This window comes from Bombina bombina, chromosome 9 (assembly GCF_027579735.1).
Source record: "Bombina bombina isolate aBomBom1 chromosome 9, aBomBom1.pri, whole genome shotgun sequence".
Classification (NCBI taxonomy): Eukaryota; Metazoa; Chordata; class Amphibia; order Anura; family Bombinatoridae; genus Bombina; species Bombina bombina.
The window spans coordinates 147,333,953-147,355,856 of NC_069507.1; positions in this window are offsets into that span (position 1 = coordinate 147,333,953).

Sequence of the window (21,904 nt, forward strand, 5' to 3'; positions counted from 1 at the left end):
GGCTGGTATCATGAAGTAGCTGGGTGTGGCCAGTCTAATACTTTGCAGTATTATTAAAAATTTCTGTAATTTATGAATGTTACTAAAGGTATCCAATGTACAAATTAATTGCATAATTTAACATAAATTTATTAAATGATAATTTGAGCAACAAACATTAAAAACAGTAAATATTAATTAATGTTAGCTAATTATAGGCTTCAATTTTAGCTGAGTGGTCAGTAAAATCAGCTAGTTGGTGCACCCAATAAAAAGGCCCTAGGGAGAACACTGACATTTAAATGCTAAGTTCTCCACTGCTTTGGAGAATGTTATTAAAATTCTCAGATTTCAAACTGTTTTCACATTGTCAGAGATCTGAAATGAATTATTGATAAATAACCCTATGATAAACATTCCCAAATTATTTATATAATTTACTATTTGTGTTTTATTTTTACAAAATAAGGGAGTTTGATTATTTAAAGGTTATAAATACAGATTCATTTTTATGTTTTTTGACTCAGTATCAAAAATCATACATGCCACAGTATTATAAATTAAGTGAAAAAGGGAAAATTGTATGTATTTGATTTTACTATCAAATATATACATTTTTATTTCACAGTAAAATACTTTTAGTTTATTTCTATTTTATTAAATATTTGGATAAGGCAAAATATATTATTTATAAGTGATTGAAGAGCATGGGGTCTAGTTATCAAGCCGTCAACCTCAAATACGCTGGAATTCCGCAGCGTATTTGTGGCGAGGCTGATTCGCCTTAGTTATCAAAGGCTAGAGACCGGCAAAAGTAGAATTTTGTGACGTAAACTTCGATCCGCCGGACTCAGTCCGACACAGATCGATTCTTATGTCACTCCAGATGTTCCGCACACATCGGCACAATCTGACTACTTTTGCTAGTTATCAAAAAACTAGCAAGTACGCTCGGCACTCTTCCGGCCCAGCGTACCTGGTTTTCAAACCGCCACCCTGGAGGCAGCGTATCCCATAGGAATCAATGGGAGTCTGACCATAGCGAAAGTACAAGTTCGCTGCTGCCAGATATCCCATTGATTCCTATGGGAGCTGTCTACACCTAACACCCTAACATGTACCCCGAGTCTAAACACCACTAATCTGTCCCCCCTACACCGCCGCAACTAAATAAAGTTATTACCCCCTAAACCGCCGCTCCCGGAGCCCACCGCAAGCTACACTATACATATTAACCCCTAAACCACCACTCCCTGACCCCGCTGCAACTATAATAAATGTATTAACCCCTAAACCGCCGCTCCCGGAGCCCACCGCCACCTACATTATACCTAGTAACCCCTATCCTGCCCCCCTATACCGCCGCCCTCTATAATAAAGTTATTAACCCCTATCCTGCCGATCCCGCACCTCGCCGCAACTAAATAAATAGTTTAACCCCTAAACCGCCGCTCCCGGACCCTGCTGCAACCTATATTAAATTTATTAACCCCTAATATGCCCCCCCTACACCGTCGCCACTTATAATACATTTATTAACCCCTATCCTGCCCCCCACTACACCGCCGCCACTGTAATAAATTTATTAACCCCTAAACCTAAGTCTAACACTAACCCTAACACCCCCCTAACTTAAATATTAATTAAATAAATCTAAATAATATTTCTATTATGAACTAAATTAATCCTATTTAAAACTAAATACTTACCTTTAAAATAAAACCTAATATAGCTACAATATAAATAATAATTATATTGTAGCTATCTTAGGATTTATTTTTATTTTACAGGCAAATTTCAATTTATTTTAACTAGGTACAATAGCTATTAAATAGTTATTAACTATTTAATAGCTACCTAGCCAAAATAAAGAGAAATTTACCTGTAAAATAAAAACTAACCTAAGTTACAATTACACCTAACACTACACTATACTTAAATAAATTATTCCTATTTAAAACTAAATACTTACCTGTAAAATAAACCCTAAGATAGCTACAATGTAATTATTAATTACATTGTAGCTATCTTAGGATTTATATTTATTTTACAGGTAACTTTGTATTTATTTTAGCTAGTTAGAATAGTTATTAAATAGTTATTAACTATTTAATAACTACCTAGCTAAAAGAAATACAAAATTACCTGTAAAATAAATCCTAACCTAAGTTACTATTAAACCTAACACTACACTATCATTAAATTTATTACATAAATTAACTACAAATAACTACAATTAAATACAATTACATAAACTAACTAAAGTACAAAAAATAAAAAAAGCTAAGTTACAAAAAATAAAAAAATAAGTTACAAACATTTTAAAAATATTACAACAATTTTAAGCTACTTACACCTAATCTAAGCCCCCTAATAAAATAACAAACCCCCCCAAAATAAAAAAATGCCCTACCCTATTCTAATTTAAAAAAGATTAAAGCTCTTTTACCTTACCAGCCCTTAAAAGGGCCTTTTGTGGGGGCATGCCCCAAAGAATTCAGCTCTTTTGCCTGTAAAAGAAAAATACAACCCCCCCAACATTAAAACCCACCACCCACATACCCCTAATCTAACCCAAACCCCCCTTAAAATAACCTAACACTAATCCCCTGAAGATCATCCTACCTTGAGTCGTCTTCACTCAGCCGAGCAGCGATGGAACCCGAAGAGGAGACCCGGAGCGGCAGAAGTTATCCTCCAAGCGGCGCTGAAGAAATCTTTCATCCGATGAAGTGATCCTCCATTCGGCGCTGAAGAAGTCTTCCATCCGGGCGATGTCATCTTCCAACAGGCGCTGAAGAAGTCTTCTATCTGGGCGATGTCATCTTCCAAGCGGGGTCTTCAATCTTCATCCCGCCGACACGGAACATCCTTCTTTACCGACGGACTACCGTCGAATGAAGGCTCCTTTAAGGGTCGTCATCCAAGATGGCGTCCCTTCAATTCCGATTGGCTGATAGGATTCTATCAGCCAATCGGAATTAAGGTAGGAAAAATCTGATTGGCTGATTGAATCAGCCAATCAGATTCAAGTTCAATCCGATTGGCTGATCCAATCAGCCAATCAGATTGAGCTCGCATTCTATTGGCTGATCGGAACAGCCAATAGAATGCAAGCTCAATCTGATTGGCTGATTGGATCAGCCAATCGGATTGAACTTGAATCTGATTGGCTGATTCAATCAGCCAATCAGATTTTTCCTACCTTAATTCCGATTGGCTGATAGAATCCTATCAGCCAATCGGAATTGAAGGGACGCCATCTTGGATGACGTCCCTTAAAGGAGCCTTCATTCATCGGTAGTCTGTCGGTAAAGAAGGATGTTCCGCGTCGGCGGGATGAAGATTGAAGATTGAAGACCCCGCTTGGAAGATGACATCGCCCGGATAGAAGACTTCTTCAGCGCCTCTTGGAAGATGACATTGCCCGGATGGAAGACTTCTTCAGCGCCGACTGGAGGATCACTTCATCGGATGGAAGATTTCTTCAGCGCCCCTTGGAGGATAACTTCTGCCGCTCCGGGTCTCCTCTTCGGTTCCATCGCTGCTCGGCTGAGTGAAGACGACTCAAGGTAGGATGATCTTCAGGGGATTAGTGTTAGGTTATTTTAAGGGGGTTTTGGGTTAGATTAGGGGTATGTGGGTGGTGGGTTTTAATGTTGGGGGGGTTGTATTTTTCTTTTACAGGCAAAAGAGCTGAATTCTTTGGGGCATGCCCCCACAAAAGGCCCTTTTAAGGGCTGGTAAGGTAAAAGAGCTTTGAACTTTTTTAATTTAGAATAGGGTAGGGCATTTTTTTATTTTGGGGGGTTTGTTATTTTATTAGGGGGCTTAGATTAGGTGTAAGTAGCTTAAAATTGTTGTAATATTTTTAAAATGTTTGTAACTTATTTTTTTTATTTTTTGTAACTTAGCTTTTTTTAATTTTTGTACTTTAGTTAGTTTATGTAATTGTATTTAATTGTAGTTATTTGTAGTTTATTTAATTAATAAATTTAATGATAGTGTAGTGTTAGGTTTAATTGTAACTTAGGTTAGGATTTATTTTACAGGTAATTTTGTATTTCTTTTAGCTAGGTAGTTATTAAATAGTTAATAACTATTTAATAACTATTCTAACTAGCTAAAATAAATACAAAGTTACCTGTAAAATAAATATAAATCCTAAGATAGCTACAATGTAATTATTAATTACATTGTAGCTATCTTAGGGTTTATTTTACAGGTAAGTATTTAGTTTTAAATAGGAATAATTTATTAAAGTATAGTGTAGTGTTAGGTGTAATTGTAACTTAGGTTAGTTTTTATTTTACAGGTAAATTTCTCTTTATTTTAGCTAGGTAAGCTATTAAATAGTTAATAACTATTTAATAGCTATTGTACCTAGTTAAAATAAATTGAAATTTGCCTGTAAAATAAAAATAAATCCTAAGATAGCTACAATATAATTATTATTTATATTGTAGCTATATTAGGGTTTATTTTAAAGGTAAGTATTTAGTTTTAAATAGGATTAATTTAGTTCATAATAGAAATATTATTTAGATTTATTTAATTAATATTTAAGTTAGGGGGTGTTAGGGTTAGTGTTAGACTTAGGTTTAGGGGTTAAAAATTTTATTACAGTGGCGGCGTTGTAGTGGGGGGCAGGATAGGGGTTAATAAATGTATTATAGGTGGCAACGGTGTAGGGGGGGCAGGATAGGGGTTAATAAATTTAATATAGGTTGCGGCGGGGTCAGGGAGCGGCGGTTTAGGGGTTAAACTATTTATTTAGTTGCGGCAAGGTGCGGGATCAGCAGGATAGGGGTTAATAACTTTATTATAGAGGGCGACGGTATAGGGGGGGCAGGATAGGGGTTACTAGGTATAATGTAGGTGGCAGCGGTGTCCGGGAGCGGCGGTTTAGGGGTTAATACATTTATAAGAGTTGCGGCGGGGTCTAGGAGCGGCGGTTTAGGGGTTAATACATTTATAAGAGTTGCGGCGGGGTCTAGGAGTGGCGGTTTAGGGGTTAGTAACTTTATTTAGTTGCGGGAGGCTCCGGGGGCGCTGGTATAGGGGGTAGAACAGTGTAGTTTAGTGTGGGTGCTTAGTGACAGGCTAGCAAGAAAGCTGTAAAAAAGCCGAAGAGCAGCGAGATCGGATGAGTGATAACTCTCACAGTCCGCTGCTCATCGCCCCGTACTTGGTGCGCGGCTTTTTGACAGCTTTTTTGATAACTTAGGCGAATTTTTGCAGGTCCGAGGCGGCGATGTGAGGCGAGCTTAGGCGGGCGTATTGGGCCGGCGAAGGCAGGAAAAGTAGACACGTTGATAACTACCCCCCCCATGTGTGTAATTTACTTGTATAATTAACAATGTAGCATACATCAGCATCTTTAGAGATTATGGTTTTACCTATCACATTCTTATGATTAAAAAGTAAAAAGTAAGACTTAAAAAAGGTTTAATGTTGCCGATTTTAAAAGGAACAAATATTTATTAAATGAAAAAAATACAAAAATGTTTTATATATAACGTATATTTTTACCAGTATTTTATTTTGGTGGGGAATTATTGTTAAAACAGACTGAACAATCACTACTTCTCAATTTTTTAAAAACATATTTCATATTTTATAAAGTCCTTGAATCTCTGTGGGAACAATATTTTTAAAATGTAATTTATTAAGAGGTCAATGTACCATTTTCTCTTTCTGTGTTACACTTACAAAGCTGAACTCTTCTCTCTATTTGTTGTTATGCAAATTTAAATTATCCGTTGGGATTTCATCCCCCTAAGGGCCCAGTGATCTGAAGTTCTCAGCTTAATCAAGATAATCTAAAACAATCAGTCAGTGCTACGAGGTCCCCAACTGGATGATAAATCCATATGGGATAGTGCTCAATAAAATATAAAAAGTGCATTGAATGCACAATGTAAAAACCGGAATTGTATTACATAAAACTCATATACTCAGTATGTATTCCAAATAGGCATTATAACATGTGAGATTACAGAACGCCATACAAATCTCCCTTAAATTATGCAGAAAAAATGCATTTAGTGTATATGTTAAAACGAAAATTTAACATAAACAGTAACTTATGGAAAGAAAGTTGAAATTGTAAACAAGATGCCAACATTTGAAAGGTTCCCAATATTTCAATTATAAAATGAATCCCACAGCCTTTATGAGTTGGGCATATATGACGTTTCCTTGCAATCTGCATTGGCATTATGTAAACATATTACACCTGCATGTCTTGCTGAATGTAAGCTGGCCAGTCTGGTTCAAAATGCGCATTATGCTTATTAAAGTAAAGGAAAATGCAAAGTTAATTACACTGAATACAGTGTAATTTGATTTGTATTTGCTTCAAAAAAATGTTGCTCCTTTTCAGATACACTCATCACTTCAAGATTCTTCATTCTTGTTTGATTTATTATATATTATGGAAATCAGCTTGCAACTTGCCAAAAATGACTGGTTCAGCCCCATTTCTTCAAAAATTCCATGAGATCTGCCCATGTGAGGGTCCCTATTATATTTCTTGCCAAGCTGATGAATTTTAGCATTTTGGGTTCTGTGAGTAACAGGGCAGCACGATTTTGACTACTTGTTCAACTGTGCCTTAAATAGATATAGAAGCACCTCCACTAAATAGGTGCATACAGGTAGAAAAGTATTATTAAATGTAAGGAGAAAAGAAGCATTTTGGGCACACTTAAAAAGGGTAATTATGGTCAGTAGAAGTGGGTGGAGTGTGGATGTTAAAAAAGAAAAGTATGTATGAGGTTAGCTGTACATGCCCATCACATGGGAGAGAATTTCCTGGTATTTGTGGTTTGAACTGACCTTTTGGAAGGGACCAGATTGATATATTACAAAAACCTTTTCCTTTTGTAAATGGCAGAAGTGGGTTAAAATAGACTAAATACTGGTTGGGCGGCACCATCCTATAGGACAATTTATTTTTAATCTGTCCATTCCCATTTGAGAGATTATTTCTCATATCCTATTTTAGCACTATTCTTTTTTACCCACTATTAGTTGAAATCTTGTTTCCTGATACCTTGGGAGTAAACTAGCATTTTTATGTATGCCAATATTTTAATGTGATGTCTTATTAGTGTTAAGACATTACTGGCTTATTCTCTGGTTTGTGGCAACCCTGTGTCGAGCAAGTCTATTGGCGCCATTTTTTCAACATATATATACACATATTCACAAATAGATACACATGAATAAACTGATATACACACCTATATATGCACATCATCAGCAAAAAGAGGACGACTCACAGAAGGCTCGGATGATGGTTAACTTTTTATAAGAAAAAAAGTATTTTTTATTTAAGGTATGCACAATGTTTTTTTTTTTTTTTAGAAATATGCAATTACAAATTTAATAGACTGCAGTATAGTGTAAATATAGGGCAAGCTAACGAGTTGAGTGCAAACATTTGTGCGCAAGCGTTATTGGGTTTTCAGGTTCGTTTGCTCACAAGTTAAATTGTGCTCACAATCGCTTGAGCGCAATTGTAGCTAACGCTCATCGGGTTAGCGTTTCCTCAGAGCTGTGGTTAACTGTTTTGCGAAACAAAAAAGTGTCAACACATCAAAAATACATTACACAATAGAAATAATGCTATTACAAACTTAATAGACTGCAGTATAGTGTAAATATAGGTCCAGATTACAAGTGGAGCACAAACATTTGTGCGCAAGCGATATCGGGTTTTTCTGTCAGTTAAATTGCACTCATATTACAAGTTGAAAGTAAACACAATGGGCGCCATATACTAAGGCGTCAATTTTTTCGCACAGACCGTATTGAAATAACACGCCGGCATTCGCACCATGCGGATGGAACTTCGTTACATGAATGTACTAAAAACCAAGCCGTAAAATTTCGCATCTATTGTGTGTCGAAGACAATCAGATTATTGATAACTTTGAAGCTTTGTTCGGCACGAAAGAGCAAAGTTAAGAAGCAGTCTGCGACCGGATTGGTTTAGTTCTTTACCCACGTGACAATCTAGGTGTCATAATTATCAGACAAGCGGCAACGTCTGGCTGCTGACATGTATAAGAATGTGCATTTTCCCAGAAATCTTAGAATATTGTTTATTTACTTTTCGGTATTCACTTTGACAAGATGGCTTGCTCCGGAGATTCTGCTACTTCTAAGAAGACTCGCAACCCTAACTTCTCGCATCAACAGAATGTTGTACTTGTTGATCTAGTACTTGAATATTATATGACAATATTTATGGTATGACAATATTTATGGTAGTCGAGTCAAGCAAACCCCCGGCGCTCGTAAGAAGATTATTTGGGAGAAAATTAGTGACGCAGTGAGTGCTCAAGGACCCACTAAAAAAAGATATCGAGTCCTGCAAAAAAAGGTTCAACGATATCAAGCGTCAAACAAAATCCAAAATTGCCAAAGAAAAGCAATATGCTCGAGGTACTGGAGGCGGACAACCTTATGTCGCAGATTTGACAGACTTTGAAAGAAAAGTTTTATAGAGGCTTGGCACGGAGGTCATTGAGGGCATAACCGATGACTGTGATAGCGATATTCGTGGTAATTATAATTTATAAATTAATATTTATATTGTTTACTTGTCTGCTCCAAAATTGTTTCTCTTACGTTCATGTTTTATAAAATTTGATTCTGTTAACGGATTCTTGATTGTACAATTTCTGGTTTACTGTTCCTTTAAAATAGATTTATTAATTAGATTACTTCTCTCTGTATCTATTTTTTTAAAGTTCCAGTGAACCAAAAATAAAGCATTCATGATGGAGCATGAAAAACATTTTCAATTATCTAATATACTCCATTTTTTTTTCTATTGCTTAATGTATTTTAAAAAATAAGGCCTACATGGAACAGTAAAATTAAACCCAAATGTTTGATTTTGAAATGGCATGCAATTTTAACCAGCTGTATTTTTTATTTCCATTATCTAAATTGCTTTATTTTCTATATATTCTTTTTTGAATGACATATATTGATATTGAAATGCTCGGTAGCTGCTATTTCTTCAACAAAGGATAACTAACAAATGAAGCAAATTACATAATAGTAGTAAATTGTATTTTTTTTTTTTTTTATTGTATTCTCTATTGAGAAAGATGTTTTTATTGACCTTTTAATTTGTGTATATTAAAGCAAGATACAAATCCAAGGTAGAAAATGTTATCATGGGAGTACATTTAACTTTTAATTAGCATTGCAAAAATTGCACATAAACTTTTAATTTTATTGATTGTATTAATTTAAATTTTTATTTACTAACTCCTAGGTGGTTCAGTTAGAGCATCAACCTCTGCATCTGTCCATACCCCATCTACCTCTTCATCAGAGATACCACGTCCTTCAACTTCTCAGAATTTGAACGTGAGACAGCAACAACATGGGCAATATTTACGGTCAACTACCAATACCAGCCACAGCCTATCGTCTGCAGATACTATTCCAGATGTAAGGAGCAGTACACCAGATACAGCTGTTGGAAGAAGCTCTGGTATGTATCTTTAAACCACTTATATATACACCTTCAAAATTTTTGGTTATAAATTAGATATTTTATGTTTAATTTTAATTTTTACAGCAGATGTTGGACATCTCTTCAGAGCCATGGTGACCGAATCAGCACCACTTTTCGATGGTAAGTTACTTTTTTAAAGTAAATATAGGATGACAAGACAAATAATTTTGGTACAAACTAAATGTAACTTTTTAAACTTTGATAGTTATTCAAACTGTAATACTGTGAGATTGATGTATTTTATATGCAAACAGTTCTACCATGTAAAATCACAATTATTGATTAGTAAGGAAGGCATTTAATCTTATTGTTAGATTCCAACATGACAGTATAACATGACACTATAAATTTCTCTTGTATAGTCACCCCTATAACCATTAATATTGGAATAAATTTCGATCTGCATCTTTTTTTTTAGAAATTAATGCTAATTTTTTTTTTTTTTTTTTTTAGATATCGCTGAGGAGGATGATTCATCAAGAGAGGTGATTCTGAATCTTGTTCCAGTTCCAGCACCAGAGGGTAGATCGCCAGAAAGTGGAAGCCTGACTCCTGACCTAACACAGATGGCACAAGATCAGGATTTGGATATACATGAGCCTGTAATAAACCCCCGTAGTGATGAGGAAAATACAAATTCACCACCTGATCATGGAGTACAAGCACAGGGAATTGAACCACTGGAACAACCACAAGCTATTGTCCAAGAGCAGGCACTTTTGGAAGATGCAGGTCTGAACGAGATGTTAAATCTTGCCAGAGGATATAGAGCAGACAGTAGACAGGTTCAGGAAATTTTGTCTGGACATTTAGAAAGATTCGACACTTATAACCAGCAACGGTTGGAACTGGACCTTGAAATCTTTAACTGGCAAAGAGAAATGGACAGGGAAAGGAACCTACATATAAACAGGGCCTTGACAATAGCTGAAAACAACATGTGATTGGCTCAAAATACTATGCAAACTTTGTTAGAATTGATTAGAGATAGACATCAGAGCCAAGAGTCGCCAGATCCAAAAAGACCACGGTTTAATTAGTGCATAGTTATGGACAATTTTAAAGTTATTATTATTTTTTTGTTGACAAAGAATATATTGTTATTGTTATTTGTACATAGTTTTATTAACGTTTATCCTGTTTTTATTTAATTTTCTTTTTTATTTTTGAAATTTAGTTAAAATCAGTTAAAGGTTTATAATGTATTGTACACACAGACAAATCTAAGTGAAACAATTATAATTTTTATTACATCCAAAATATTAACAAATTAGAATCAAAAAGGCATTATAAAAAAAGATATGAGAGTGCTCACGGCCAATACAGTATTGTTTTGGGTTTTGAATAAACTTTTTAACATACCAAAATATGACAATTTTTTGTGGCATCAAATAAAAAAAAAATCAAAACCTTTTTTTATTTAAAATGCAATCATTGATTATCTGTTTTCGACTACATAAGTATTGTAGAGATTCTGCAGCTGTGTATTTAAATTCTTTATAGTATCCATTATTTGTTTAATTTCTTCACAGACAGAGGATTGAACTTGTGATACAACTGGTACCCTTGAATCTAGAGAAGGGACAAAAAATTGAAAATAAATTAAGGATTATGAGAACATTTTTAAAATAAAAACAGATTATTAATAAGCAGGTAACAAAATTGTATTACCATTTAGGTTAGAGGCGGTATTTTCCATAGATGTACTTGTCTGTGTAGCTTTAGAAACCATAGATATGTCCCAGTCGTTTTTCTCACTACTTGCATCTGAAATATATATTTAGAAATCGAGTTACATATTTTGGTATTGATTTGACTATAAGCTATAATATAGTAAATCAAAAAATAAATAAACAATTACCTAGTTCGATTGAGGGTGAAGTTAATGACATCCTTTCAGGAGCATTATTTGCTTCATTGTCACTATCTATGAAAGATTAATAAGGAATTCTATATAAAAAATTGTAAGTAGAAAAATGCTAATGGTACAAAATATAAGAAAAATACCTTCTGTAGAAGATATTTGTATTATTCTTGTGAACCTTGTTTTCTTCTTTTTCATCGCTCTTTTATTGGTTTCTGTAAATAACGCAACAAGCTAATCATGATTAAATTTATCAGTTGTATAACTATAGATATGTAAACCATGGTTCTATTGTACCTTGAGGTGTATGAACGACAGTTAGGCGCCTGACACCTCCTTTCTGTGGGGACAATTGTCTGTCAAGCAAAGACAGTGGCAAGGGTGGGGATCTAGCCTCACTTCTAGGTGTCACATTTAGAATAGGCCTTACATAACGTGGAGGAGGAGCACCACAAATATTTTCTTTCTTCTTATCTGAAATAGAAAAGTTGTACATATGTTTGTTTAAAGTTTCTTAGTTTTAAAAAGTGTTATATAATAAAGTTTTCAATTTTCGTGTGTTATAATGTTTATAGTGTTTAAATTTGTTTAAAATTTGAATGGACATGAAAGTGATATGGTACACCTATTTATTCTTTCATGTCTCATATTGATGATGAACTTTGCATAGAATTTATAATGTAAAAGAATAACAAAATTATATACCAGTAAGAAATAGTATGGACATCAAAGTGATCACTAAGCTACACTGAAACCTAATTATAATTTCAGTTCTCATATTGATGATGAACTTTGCATAGAATTTTTAATTTAAAAGAATAACAAAATTATATACCAGTAAGAAATAGTATGGACATCAAAGTGATCACTAAGCTACACTGAAACCTAATTATAATTGCAGTTCTCATATTGATGATGAACTTTGCATAGAATTTTTAATTTAAAAGAATAACAAATTTATATACCAGTAAGAAACAGTATGTACATGAAAGTGATCACTATGGTACACTGAAACCTAATTATAATTGCAGTTCTCATATTGATGATGAACTTTGCATAGAATTTATAATTTAAAAGAATAACAATTTTATAAACTTACATGTCCTTAAAAGGCTCATAATAGATTGGTAATATAGTGGTTCTCGACGTTTAACATCACTGTATCGTCTCAGACATTGACGTCTGGTCCTTTTAATTTTTGATACATGATACATTCTGCGTATCATTTCATAAATAGTTTTGTCCCTTTCATCTTGAATGACCCCCCGGACCCCCCCTAAGCGTTTTGGAAAATATCTATCCATTACATACACTAAAATTATCATTTCCCCAGATGTGAAAGGTGCAATTCTCTTCATCCTCCCTGGTCCCATAGCAACTTTCTAGATGGGTGTGTCAAATCCCAAAATGTTCTCAATATCGCGTTATTCACTGTCTCTATGCAACATTATTGTATATTTGCTAAATTGTTAGAATTCTTTGGATACAATTATTAAAAAGTTGTATTATTTATTGGCATTCTCAAGTAATGATAAATGTAAATGAAGTTTTATGTATATATTTTAGTGTGTAATATAGTTATCAATAGTGTAGTGTAGGTTTTTTTTGTTATGTAGTACAGTCATATAATTATAGATCTTTATGATTATTTGGTTTATATAGTTATTGTGCAATATGTTGGTTTTAAATAAAAATTTAAGTTTTATTAAAAAACAATATCCAATGTGACCGTTTATTATAATTTCATAACTTATAGAAATAAAAACAAATTAAAAATCACACAAGTATATGATGAAAAAACAAAGATTTTATTCAGAAAATGAAAATTTAGTTTTTTATTCAAACGACCAAAAAATAGAAGTCCTGTGATTACAATATTTTGATGAAATCAATCCTTAAAATAGTTCTCTGCGACAAAATTTTTGGCATTAATGGCCTGTCTTGTTGGTGCATCATTACAGATGACCTCAGGGAAGTTCTCAAATGATATTTCTTCTTCATTATCAATTTCAATTCCTCTTCTTATTGCAATGTTATGGAGAATGCAGCATACAAGAATAATTTTTGCAACCTTCTCGGGAGCATACTGCATGACACCACCTGAGTGGTCAAGACAACGAAAGCGCATTTTTAACAATCCAAATGCTCTCTCGATCATTCCTCGGGTGGATCTGTGTGCCTCGTTGAATTTCACCTCACATTTTCTTCGAGGATTGTTATATGGTGTGAATAACCATTCTCTACTGAAATAACCAGCGTCCCCTATGAAAAAAAAAAAAGGATTAACATTTCTAAGATGATAAAGACAATAATTTCACTGAGAATTAACTATGTTTTTTAGTTAAATCTATTATCACAATCCATGACATAAACTACATTTGACAATTATAATAATACTGTAACATAACATCCAAAAAATATAATTACCTAACAGCCATCCTTCAGGCATCTCTCCCTCCTCAAACCTCCGATATAACCCAGACTGACGCAAGATATACGAATCATGGCAGGATCCAGGGAAGTTGGAACGGACACTGATTATTTTCATGTTATGGTCACACACCATCTGAACATTGAGGGAATGGTACTGTTTTCTGTTCCGGAAAACTTCCTCACGTTCTCGGGATGGTTTGACTGCAACATGGGTGCAATCGATGGCTCCAAGTACATTGGGCATTCCGGCCATTCTATAAAAATTAGACTTCACAGATTGCCACTCTTCTGGAGTCGATGGAAGGCACACGTACCTTGGAAAGACGACCATCAATGCATCAATAACTTTGGTTAGGTGCCTCGAAAAAGCAGACTGGCTGATGCCAATTATAACGCTAGACACAGCTTGGAATGAACCGGTGGCGAAAAAGTGTAAGGCTGCCAACAGTTTTAATAGTCCGGGTATGGCTTGTGAACGCGCTGTAATAGGTTCCAGGTATTCTGCTATTTCATTGTAAAGTTCCATAATAGCTTCTCTGTCCAAACGGAATCTCTGGATAATCTCTTGATCAGAAATGCTTTCCAAACCCATACGTGGAAGGAAAACTCTAGGGACTCTGATTCTTCTACCTCTCCTTTTTTGCAATCCATTGTTGTCAACCGGTGCCTGTATAGCCCTTCTTCCTCGTAATTGAATTAATCGGAAAAGAAACATGTGTAGAAGTGTCTCCATCTTCATTCAGTGATCCAAAACCAATAATGATACAATAGTAGTCTAGTCCTTTCACTTAAGTACTTCTACCTGGCATCCGGGTAATACCCCCTATAGTTTTCTATTGCATTCGCTACCTAAATGGTCGCCAAGCAAATCACGCGAAGTTACAGTGAAAGTTGGAGCGGACGGATTAGTTGTAACATTCATAATTTCCGATTACAGCGAATTTACGTGCGATCGAACATGTAGTAAGTGGAAAAAGGCTTCGGAACTATCAGTTGCGTAAAATTACGATCGCTGATGAAAATAGTGTTTTTTCGACCCGATCGCAGATTGGTACATACGAGAAGCAGATAGTGAGCGAATTTTGACATGGAAATACAGACGGACGGTCACTTCGAAGCTTAGTACATGGCGCCCAATCGCTTGAGTGCAATTGAAGTAAACGCTTGTCGGGTTAGCGCGTCCTCAGAAAATTGTCACAAAACACATAAAAAATACAATACAAAATACAGTTACACTCATAATAACACTGTCTAATAAAAATGATTAAAGGGACAGTCTAATCCAAAATACACTTTCATGATTCAGATAGGGCATGTAATTTTAAACAACTTTCCAATTTACTTTTATCATTAATTTTGCTTTGTTCTCTTGGTATTCTTAGTTGAAAGCTAAACTTAGGTAGGTCATATGCTAATTTCTTAGCCCTTGAAAGACACCTCTTATGTACATGCATTTTGACAGTTTTCCACAACTGGAGGGCATTAGTTAATTTGTGCCATACAGTGTTAATTTTGTCGACTAAAACTAGACTTAAACGAGGCTAAAACTAAAACAATTCTGATAACTAAAATCCGACTAAAACTAAAATGGCATTTTAGTCAAAAGACTATGGGGCCGATTTATCAAGGGCCAAATGGCCCCTGATTCCGCACGAAACAGCAGTTATGAAGCAGCGGTCTTAAGACCTCTGCTCCTTAAAGGGACAGTATACTGTAAAATAGTTTTTCCCTTAATGTGTTTACAATTGCTTTTTTTACCAACTGCAGAGTAAAAAATGTATGAAAATTAGCTTTTTAAGGTTTATTTCTGTATATTAAAGCTCGGATTTTGTGTTTTGAAGCCACAGCCTAATAAAATAGGTTGAGCTTGTAGGTATAATCAGATCTCATTACTGTATCACATTGTGCACATATACCTGCTTCTTTATCTTATATCTGTCCTTAAAACAATCACCAATACTTTGAGAGAACAATGGAAAATCAACATTTTACTACCTTATCTCTGCTTTATCACACTGGGAGTGTAATTTCTTCTGCTGGCTGTGTTTACAAAGCTTATCTATATCTGGTACGCGCGGCCACAAACTTTTAGAATAGGTGGGGATACCACATGCTAAATTAACAATTTCAAATGCCAATATAAGGGTAAAGGAGCTACTTGTAAACAATTTAATACACTCCAATAGGTAAAGTGGATCATTGGGAACAAATTAAAGGGGAGAAAATTTTTGAGTAAACTGTTCCTTTAACTGGTCCGCCTGCTCTGAGGCTGCAGACATCAATCCGCCCAATCTCATTCAATCAGGCTGATTGACACCCTGCAGGGGGTGGCATTGCACAAGCATTTTACATGAACTGCTTGTGCAATGATAAATGCCGACAGCGTATGCTGTCAGCATTCATCAATGTCTGTTAGACATGATCTGCTGAGCGGATCATGTCGGACAGACCGATAATAAATCGGCTCCTATGACTAAAACTAAATCAAAATGACATTTTAGTAAAAAGACTATCAGGCCCATTTATCAAGCTCCGTATGGAGCTTGAAGGGCCGTGTTTCTGGCGAGTCTTCAGACTCGCCAGAAACACAAGTTATGAAGCAGCGGTCTAAAGACCGCTGCTTCATAACCCTGTCCGCCTGCTCTGAGCAGGCGGACAGGAACCGCCGGAAATCAACCCGATCGAATACGATCGGGTTGATTGACAGCTCCCTGCTGGCGGCCGATTGGCCGCGAGTCAGCAGGGGGCGGCGTTGCACCAGCAGCTCTTGTGAGCTGCTGGTGCAATGTTAAATGTGGAGAGCGTATTGCTCTCCGCATTTAGCGAGGTCTTGCGGACCTGATCCGCAGTGTCGGATCAGGTCCGCAAGCCCTTTGATAAATGGGCCCCCAAGACTAAAATGAAATAAAAATTTGCTGTCAAAATTAACACTTTATGCAAGGTGTTATAATCAATCAATCCATATCGTATTACTGCTCTTTTGTAAAAAAAAAAAAAAAAAAAAAAAAAAAAAAAAAAAAAAAGCAAGGCTATCTTCTTGTTTATTTACTAAACTTGGTTTTATTTAATTTTAAGATAAATTAAGACATGTTATATACCACAACAGTTAAATCTGTTAAATCTGTACTGCATGTTCAAACCTTAATACCGTAAATAAAAACTGGTTAATAAACCTTTACTCCAGGGGTATATAATGAGTTTGGAAGTTCTAGAGCAGTGTTAATTTCGTTGGAGAAAATGTTTCAGCATAGTTTTCATCAGCTGCATGTTTTCAGTGACAAAGACTAAACGATAACTAAAAAAAAAACTAAGGTGAAACTATGATGAAAATCCATTGCAATTTCCGTCAACGAACAAAAACGAGATGAAAATGTTAGGGAGGGACTATTGCAGTCAGCAGCGGGTTCAGAGGGGGGGCACCCCCCGAGAGCTAAGAAGGAACTGTATTGTTGCTGTAATAAATTGCTTCACAGTGAACTGTTTTAAAATGGATCCGGTGCTGCAGGCAGTAACTTCAGCACCAGACCCTTTTTATAGCATTCCCTGTACTGTGAGTAAGCAGGAAGGGTGGGCTGCGGCTGCCTTTGCAAAGTCGCTGACTGCCAGTACTACGTGTACCACCGGCTCCTGTACTATCCTGTATGCACTGTCACTATGCTTGGTGTTGCTAGGCAGCAAAGTAAAGTGCAGGTTATTAGATGTTTACTCCTGGAGTATATAATGACTTTGGAAATTATAGAGAAATGCTTAAATATATGTATTACACTTTAACTAAACCCCTTCGATTTTAGTTGATTACTATCCACTGGAGATTTAGTCGAAAACTACACTAAAACTAAAACAATTCAGATGACTAAAACGAAAATGACATTTTAGTCAAAAGACTATGACTAAATCGAAATTTGCCATTAAAATTAACACTGGTGCCATATAGATAATATTGTGCTCATGCACGTGGAGTTACCTAGGAGTCAGCACTGATTGGCTAAAATGCATGTCTGTCATAAGAACTAAAATAATGGAGCAGTCTGCAGAGGCTTAGATATAAGGTAATCACAGAGTTAAAACGTATATTAACCCTTTTATGACCAAGGACTTGCTATGTACGTCCTCAAAAAAACTGCAGTTAACGATCAAGGACGTACATAGCACATCCTCAGTCAAACTGAGCGCTGGAGACGCTCTCAGGCTATTGCAGCGATGCTTCTATATTAAGGCATTGTGCAATACCCTTTAGGCAGTGGCCCTCTCTGCATTGGCCAGCGATGGTGCAGATCGTTGGTGGCATGCGAGAGATAGGAGGGAGGCAGGTGGGCAGCCCACCGCTGTAAGGGGTGGGAGGAGGTGTGAGAGGGGAGGGAGGGGGCGGGAGCTGGGGTGAGGGGGCGGTAGTGGGTGGACCGCTACTCTACACACAAAGTTTTTAGTGAGTGTGAAGGAGGGAGAGGGTGGATATATGTCTCGGGAATGGGATCTGGTAGGGGGTAATGAGGGGAGGGCAGCTACACTATGGAGATTTTTTTTTATTTTTTTTAAAAAGCAAAAAGTATAGGAATCTGGGTACTGGCAGCAGTAATTGTATAATTGCACAAGCTGTTTGTAAATAATTTCAGTTAACCATTTTTTTATTTGATCGCATTTGGCAGTGAAATGATGGCATGAAATATACCAGAATGGGCCTAGATCAATACTTTGGGTTGCCTACTTAAAAAAATATATACATGTGAAGGGTTATTCAGGGATTCCTGACAGATATTAGTGTTACAATATAACTATCACTAATTTTGAAAAAAAAAAATGGTTTTGAAATAGCAAAGTGCTACTTGTGCTTATTGCCCTATAACTTACAAAAAAAGCAAAGAACATGTAAACATTGTATATTTCTAAAATCAGAACAAAATTTAAAAACTATTTAGCATGGGTGTTTTGGGTGGTTGTAGATGTGTAACAGATTTTGAGGGTCAAAGTTAGAAAAAGAGTTTTGTTTTTTTAAATATTTCAGCATATTTTATAAAACAAAATTATAGTAAATTATATGATATGATAAAAATAATAGTATCTTTAGAAAGTCCATTTAATGGCGAAACAAACAGTGTATAATATGTGTGGGTGCAGTAAATGAGTAAGAGGAAAATTACAGCTAAACACAAACACCGCAGAAATGTAAATACAGCCCTGGTCACTAACGGTAAGAAAATTGAAAAATGTTCGGGTCACTCAGAGGTTAATATAACTGCGTTGGTTATGCAAAACTGGGGAATGGGTAATAAGGGATTATCTATATTTTTAAACAATTCAAAATTCTGGTGTAGACTGTCCCTTTTTAAAAAAAATATTGCACAAAAAATTTTATAAGTGGCCGATTCATCAAGCTCCAGCACGAGCCTTCAGAAGTTAAGTAGTTAAGACCACTGTTCATTATCTCATCCGCTACCTCTGAGGCGGCGAACAGCAATCCACACGATCACATACGATCGGGTTGATTGACACCCCTGCTAGACCCCGAATGTGCAGGGGGTGGCATTGCAAAGTATTTCTAGTGAAATGCTTGTGCAATGATAAATGCTGACAAGTTCAACGTATGCTGTCAGCATTTATCGATGTGCAGCGGATCATGTGAGATCTCAGGTGTTAGAGAAATAAAGGCAATCAAAGAGATTTAACATAGACATACATACATATAAATGTCTAAAGATGGATATATGTGTGTGTGTATATATATGTATTTATATATGCAGTATATATATATATATATATATATATTATGTATTTACAGACATATATACACATATAAACACATAAATACATATGTACACATATATAGACACATATATAAGTGCATTGGAGCCCTTTGCAGTTAAGTAGATGAAAACATGTAAAGGCATATTTATGTAATATTCATATTTATAAAAGTGTTACAGAGGCATAATTATCAAAGCGTCAACTAAAAATACGCTTGAATCCCGCGTCGTATTAGTCGCGAGATTGATCCGCCATAGTTATCATCGTCAAGACCATCAAATGTTGAAATTTGTTACATGATATACACTCCCGCAATCTCAATCCGAAGTATATCGATGCTTGCGTCATTACAGATGTTTTGAATTCAGATTCAACTCTATTTGACCATTTTCCAAATTTATCAAACATTTAACAGGTACGCTCGCATCTTTCCGATGCAGTGTACCTAGTTTTCAATCCACCACCCTTGAGGCTGCAGATGCCATAAAAATCAATGGGAGTCAGAAAACACTGAAAGCTTATGTTTGATGCTGCAAGAGAATGAAGTTTATTACATAATAAAAGTAAATTAGAAACTCTATTAAAATTGTATACCCTTTCTAAATCAAACAATATTATTGCTCCACATTTGGTGCACTAGTAGATATAGGTATACAAATGAAAAATACATTACTACTTATGTATTATGTTACAAATTTGTCTCTCATTACAAAGCAAGGGGACAATATTATTTCTCCAAATTTGTTGAAAAGTTTTGCCCCAAACTTGTTGCACTAATAGATATAGAGATAAAAATGAAATAAATACACAACATAATATAGCTAACTTCCTTTTTATTTTTGTGAAAAATCTATGTGCACCATGTTTAAGTCGTGTAATACAAGTCACACTCTCCACTTTGCACCAATTTTGACGAAACACTTTTCGCACCAATTATGATGCAAACTCCTAAACTACCCATATACTAGTGAATTTTTTAACCACTTTTGATTGGAATATGCATAATCACATGATTTATGACATCAGCCAATCTGATTCAAATATACATTTTAAACTATCACTAACAAATCAAATTGCTTGATACTTGTGTCATTGATCACTCATCAGAACTTATAAGTGTCATTTGTTACATTGTGTATTATGCTTTGAAATTATGTATATGTGAAATTAGTATTAAAGATAAACATTGATGCTGACATTAGGACACACAGTGTAATATTTTAGACAATGATTTTAAAATTCGATTTGATGTTTGATTCAATATAATCTTAAGGTGATAGCTCAAAGGGATAACCCACATAACATTAAAGTGTCATGATTCAGATACAGCAGAAATTAAAATCACCTTTTTACTGTCATGCTATTTTCAGTGTATTTCTTCCTTCTCTTGAATTTTTTTCAGTAAGAAATGTCATCTTATATGCCAGCCTATTTTATAACACCTCTGTAGGGGTGGTTTTTAAAACTAGATTGCAACCAGGAGGGGTTACACAGATACAGAGAGAAAATTGGCCCATCTCTTAAAAAATCCATTAATTGCAAATAAATATATATGATACCCTGATTACATGCTATTTTCGCAATTATTCCTGGTAAGAATAATAATAAATGTACACTATATACATATAAATAAACACAGAGATATGACAGACAACATGGTTTAGAACAAAAAAATGGAACTTAGGGACATGTAAATATGTTTGCAAAAGATTTCTGACATAACACATATATATATATATATATATATATATATATATATATATATATATATATATATATATATATATATATATATATATATAGATAGATAGATAGATACAGTGTATATAATATATATATATATATATATATATATATATATATATATATATATATATATATATATATATATATATATATATATATATATAAATATATACTGTATATATATATATATATATATATATATATATATTAACCAATAACAAAGAAGATCAAATGATTTAAAATTAAATCGCTATAAAGACTGGGAATTCAGCACTCTTTTTTAAGAAAAGTTTCATAAAAACATTTGCTTGATTTTTTAATTGTAAACATTTTTTTTTTTATTGTCAAAGAAGTCTCAACATTTGCCAAACAAGACATTTGCAACAAATAGTTAGGTTATATCACATAATTGAGCAATACATATTAGCCGCCCACCACATAACAGACATGGAATGGTGGTACTGTATACAATATTGTTGCTTAAAGACAATACATATTGGCCTTCTGGCTTTTTATGATGAGCGTGAAAAGACCTCCCCAACAATCAATCGCATTTATAATATAAAGGAGAAGAGACGTAGTGACAAAAGGACCTC